The sequence below is a fragment of the Eschscholzia californica genome, unplaced genomic scaffold, assembly GCF_041429995.1.
Source record: "Eschscholzia californica isolate CP2 unplaced genomic scaffold, dmEscCali1.0.p SCAF_1, whole genome shotgun sequence".
NCBI classification, from domain to species: domain Eukaryota; kingdom Viridiplantae; phylum Streptophyta; class Magnoliopsida; order Ranunculales; family Papaveraceae; genus Eschscholzia; species Eschscholzia californica.
The window spans coordinates 63,892,523-63,898,522 of record NW_028238198.1 but is presented as its reverse complement, the minus strand read 5'-3'; the positions used below and the strand labels follow the sequence as shown (position 1 = coordinate 63,898,522).

Here is a 6,000-nt window from a genome sequence, read left to right as displayed (position 1 = left end):
TCAAATCAACCAAGAAACTGTACTATTAGATTCACAAACCTTGAAACAACTTTGATGAAGAAAGAAACACAGACATTGGGCTCTAAATACAATTAATATTTGCACCTTGAATTCAAATCTCTAGGATGAACCAACATCAAATTAATCAAAAAAAATGTTAAGATTAGGTCCACATTAATCGCTACTCGAGGCCTATTTTATACTCGCACTATAAAATATAACAATAAATTTCGTAACATTGTGAAATTGTAGTTACCATGGTTCGTTAGGAATGCAGGACGAAAATCAACTGATTTGCCTCTTTCACATCTTTACGCTATATTTTCTGGTTTATAAACAAATATTGAATAAGAGAAACAAAAACATTGAACACAAAAGAAACATAAACACTGGACTATAAGTAGAATGGGTATAGACACCTTCAAATGAATTCTGCGAGGATGAACCATCTTCAAATCAATGAAGAAATTGTACTATCAGATTCATAAACCTTGAAACAACTTTGATGAAGAAAGAAACACAAACATTAATACTCGCACTATGAATTCAACTCTCTAGGCTGAACCAACATCAAATCAATCAAGAAATGAAATGTTAAAATAAGGTCCACATTATTTAGTGGCAACTAAAAAAAAAAATTTAGAAAAATATTCTATGGTCGATTTTGAATCAACTTCAAATTAGTGTTATTCCAAACCAAGCAAATGTATTATATAGATTGTTGTCCAACTTCCCTCCATCGATTTCCAATCAACTCCAAATTAGTGTTATTCAAAACCAAATTAAAATAGAGACAAATATGCTAAAAATTTAGAAAGAGAAACTGTATAAATTACATATGAAGATGGAGGTGAAGATGAAATCAAGCAAATGTATTATATAGATTGTTGTCCAACTTCCCTCCATAAGATTTTCAACTAAAACTCCCATCATTTAGTTTGTAACTGAAAATCATTTAATTAGATTAAATAGAAAATGTGAGAGGTTGATTAAATAGGAAGAAATTTAGTTTGTAACGGCCAAATTAATGACTTTTTAACGTGAATCATAATTGGAAGGATCTAAAAGTTGATATTAGTGTTGATCTGCGACGGACGGTTGGATTTATCCCAATGTTTGACCCAGTCAACAATAAATAAGAGCTATGCACGTATTATTTGTTTTGTTAATCTTAAATAAATAGAGGGTCAAGATTTATCATGGGATAACGGACGGCTAGATTTATCTTTAGTTTGTCTTTGTTTTGTCCCAGTCAGCACTCAACATCCTGTTTTATATAATAGACTAGGTATAACCCGTGCCCAAGGGCACTGGCAAATATCGTCAAACACAATGGTAAATTGTATATAGAAAATGATAATGATATAAAAATCCAAAATGAAAATTAGGCAATACCATAAATTCATGTCATTTAAAAATAAACATAAAATACCTTTTGACCAAATTGTAAAATGTTCTAAATACCCATTCGGAGAGGAGATCATAAAAGTTACATTACATTCCATGCAGATTTTGACAAATAACATCAAGGACTGAAACTTCAATATTAACATGAAATGAGATGTAAAACAAACTTTCAGTTGACTTTGTACGAGATTACTCATAATTCGTAAACCTGCAAAAAGAAAAAATACGAAAAAGGTTACGGTAGAGAGTGTATTGATACCCATTGAAAGCAAAAAATGATAAAAACACACAAGAAATAAAGTGAAGCCAATTCGAGCAACAATGAAATTTTAGACGTATAGGGTCTTTTCTAGCTTAAAAAAATTGTTGAAGCAAGAACAATAAGAAAAGTAAAAAGGTTACGGTAAACAATATTAGTAGAAACTTACAGTGACAAAAAAAAGAAAAATAGACTTTATTCAAAATCTCTTGAAGAAATACCATGTCAGACAAAAATGTAGAGTTTCTGCTACTAATGAAGGTATTCAAACACAATAATGAAGTAGTCAAAACTCTACACCAGTTTCATTTTTATTATGAATTATGGTATCTTTTGTGCTCCTAAGGTGAATTCATCATCGGAAGCGAACACGGGATGTGCATCGAATAGGCAGAGATAGGTTCTCCAAAAGCACTTAAGAGGAGAATTCAACTATATATTACGGGATTACCGAAGGTAAGTTATCTATATCTAGTCATTTGGGGCTTTTGCAGAATCAGATGGCATAACCTACATCGCGAAATGAATTCAGCATCATGAAATGAATATCGCGAAGAGTCGAACTCTTTTTTAACTGAAAAATTGTAAAATTGACAATAACTGATAAGTGGGGACATAATTCTCCAAGTAATAGACGTCAAACCTATTGAAAACAATAAGAAATAGGAGTATAAAACTTCACCAATGATTTAAGTTATTTAAAATAAAAAAGACAATAATACATATCAAAATTGAAATCTAAATGAACATAAATTCTATAAAAATACTCTGAAGTGGTAGGAAGAAATATTAACAACATATTTATCAAAGAGTTAGTTTTCGATACTTATAACCAAAATATCCAGTTTGACGCAAACAAGCTTACAATTCTTAAATACTAAAATTTTACATTTTTTGGAAAAAGATGATCCCTCAAAAGTAATTCCTCAAAAGTGATTCATGTAGCACAAAAGTTACAGAAATTTAATTCATTGTTTTTCCTGAAAAGGATGTTGTCTGCAACTAAGTCTAGAAAGAAAAACAAAATGAAACTAAAACATAGGTGAGCATAATAGAAGAATCAGTGAGACTAACTTACTTGTATCTTATGCTATTATATGATAAGAAGATACGCAGAACACAAATCCAAATCCAAAATCAGAGGCTTGATTTTAGTATGTCTTTTCCCTTAAAGATGTACAACCATAAAGCATCTCATATAGAATAAAACCTGCATTCCATAAAATATGTGTTGCGGTAGCCCAATAATTCTCCTATTTGAATAGAAGTAGTAGAAATTATAACCTCCCACACAAATTAGATAATCTATCATGATTCAACTAATTGAATGAAACATTTGAACACAAATCCAATAATTCGCTATTTAAATAGACGTAGTAGAAATTGTAACCTCCAACGCAAGTCAAATAATCTATCATGATTCAAATAACTGAATGGAACATTTGAACACAAACCCAATAATTCCCTATTTAAATAGATTTAGTAGAAATTGTAACCTCCAACGCAAGTCAGATGATCTATCATGATTCAACAAATTGATGTCTACCATTTTATGTGAATCTCGGATCCCTGAATTATAGGTATCAACATTTCCTTTTTACATGCATAAAAACTCAAACAGATTGTATGCAATATAGTAATGGCACCTAATTATATGAGCAGATTGGGCTACAAAAATGGGTGATCCGCCAAGAAGATTTGAATTCAGAGCTCAGCTCATAAAAAAACACCAAACTAACGTGAAGTTAAAAACAATGAGATATAACACTGAACTCACTCCATCAACATACAACTTAATAACAAAAACAATAACGAATTAAATTCGTTGTATCTAAGCATGGTTCATGGGAAGAAACCTAAGGAGCGCAAAATTTCTTAAGAATCACATGTATAAAATAAAAAGTTGACAAATCCACATAGAACGATATTTTTAGATATAAAAAGCAGTAGCATATATATGTTAGGTAACTATAAGAAACCTAACTATAAATTTCGAAGGAGAGCCAGAAATAGAGACTGCAACAAAGAAGATTTAACGTAAAAGAAAGAGATTTCACAACTAATGAAGATATGGTAGAATTTTTGCATGAAATTTGTTACTACCAATTTAAAGGTAGAGAAGAAATTAGAAGCTACAGTTTTAGGGAAATAGCTAAAATACACCTCAATTTATCGTAAGCCCCGCTTTTAATATTCACCTTAAGCCACCAAATTGAAGGAACAGGATAATGTAATGAATTCATTTAGGAAATTTGTCGAACACTTAGTGTGTGTCAATGGTAAATATTGTAGGTCTCAATTTATCTAAGCACAATTAAAAAGAGAACAGAGAAGAAAAATCTAAATCATATTAGAGTTATCAGTCAGCAACATCAAAGTTATCCTCGGTGAATCAGAATAAATAAAACCTTAAAAAATTTACACAGAAAGAGAGAGTGTGTATACCTGTAAAGAATGAAACAGTAAAACACTTAAAGATAAATGATAATTAGAGAGATGAAAAGGTCTTACCATTTTCTAGGAGCATCCAATAAATCTACTCTTAAACGGTGAAAATATTATACACCTGTAAAGATTGAAACAAAGAAATGCGCAGTATTATATACCTGTAAAGATTGAAACAATAAAACCATAATCTAAAGAGAGAGAGAGAGAGAGAGAGAGAGAGAGAGAGAGAGAAAATGAAATCGAAGTAATATCAGAAAAGTAGATAATTTTGCAGCTAGATCTCTAAACCTAAATCTAACTACCAACCAAATCGAACAAAACCCTAAATCCCTGAACCTAGAGGATGAAAATAAATAACATCACTCATTGTAATTGAATAACAATGAACCAATGACCACGAACCCTAAGCACCATTTCCATTTGCAAATATTCTGCCATGATTCATCAAAAACCTAAACACCTTAACCTGAAAAGAAATCCATAAAAATCATGAGAACACCATTAAAAAGAAATGAATAAAACTCTAAATCCCAGAACCAAGAGGCTACAATTCTTAATCAATTTCTCTAAATCTAAATCGAACTACCAACCAAATCGAACAAATCCCTAAATCATTAGAAAACTATTAAAAACAAATGAACAAAACCCTAGATTCCTAAACCTAAATCGAACAAATCCCTAAATCCCTAAACCAAGAGGTTGAATAACCTGTAATTTATTTTCAATACTTATCATCGAAGGATCTTCGTCTATTCAAGATCAAATTAGGTGTATTGTACTTACAGGACTTTCATTTTAGAAGAACTCGTCCATTATATATAAGTATTGAAAATAAAACTATTTCGATCAAATTAGGTATATTGTACTTACAAGACTTGCATTTTAGAAGAACTCCTCCACCATATATAAATATTGAAAATAAAACCATTTCAATTTGGTTTAGATACTTACAAGATCATTCTTCCATGATTCATCAAAACACCTGAACCTGAAAAGAAACCCATTAAAAAGAAAGGAAGAAAACCCAAAATCAAAGAAATTGAAAAGAAATTGATGAAGAACCCATCCACCATATATAAGTATTGAAAATAAAACCATTTTATTGAAAATAAAACCATTTCGATCAAATTAGGTATATTGTACTTACAAGAATTTCATTTTAGAAGAACTCATCCACCATATTAAGTATTGAAAATAAAACTGTTTCGATTTGGTTTAAGTACTTACAAGATCACTCACTGTAACAATGAAAACGAACCCTAAACACCATTTCGATTTGGAAATCCTCTGCAATGATTCATCAAAACACCTTAACCTGAAAAGAAACCCATTAAAAAGAAAGGAAGAAAACCCTGAATCAAATAAATTGAAGAGAATTTGAAAAGAAAGTGATGAAGAAAAAGAATTGACGAAGAACCCATCCACCATGAAAATAAAACCATTTCGATTTGGTCTAGGTAGTTACAAGATCACTGTAACAAAGAACCAATGAACACGAACCCTACAACACCATTTCGATTTGGAAATCCTCTGCCATGATTCATCAAAACACCTGAACCTGAAAAGGAAACCATTAAAAAGAAATGAACAAAACCCTAAATCCATAAAAGAAATTGATGAAGAAATGGAAGAAGAGTGAAGGAGAAGATAAGAAGATAAGGAATTCCATCAGGTCATCAATTTCTTCATCAATGTTTTGTAACATCAGGTCATCAATTTCTTCATCAATGTTGGAACGTTTGGAGAGTTGTAACGCGGGAAGGGAAAGAGGGATAAGGCGCCAGGGAATATAACCGACCACATCAAAGGGTTTAATCACTTTCTTCTTTGAGTAGGTCAATAAATCAAGGTGGGTAATAGATCTAAAGGTGAGAAACCTATCAAAT

The 6,000-nt window shown here is 31.1% G+C and overlaps 1 long non-coding RNA gene across 3 annotated transcripts; it reads right to left on the bottom strand.

The window, feature by feature from the left end:
* Positions 1 to 2,442: 2,442 nt before the first annotated feature.
* On the bottom strand, positions 2,443 to 5,944 carry LOC147568178 (uncharacterized). Of its 3 annotated transcripts, none has more exons than XR_015238136.1 (5): positions 5,615 to 5,944; positions 5,342 to 5,429; positions 5,066 to 5,102; positions 4,178 to 4,580; positions 2,443 to 2,876 (listed from the first exon to the last, which is right to left on the bottom strand). It is a non-coding gene; the product is annotated as an uncharacterized LOC147568178 (long non-coding RNA). The 3 variants fall into 3 exon arrangements; XR_015238135.1 differs by lacking the exon at positions 5,615 to 5,944 and adding an exon at positions 5,540 to 5,608; XR_015238134.1 differs by lacking the exon at positions 5,615 to 5,944 and having other exon boundaries at positions 5,342 to 5,533.
* Between the last annotated feature and the right edge of the window lie 56 nt (positions 5,945 to 6,000).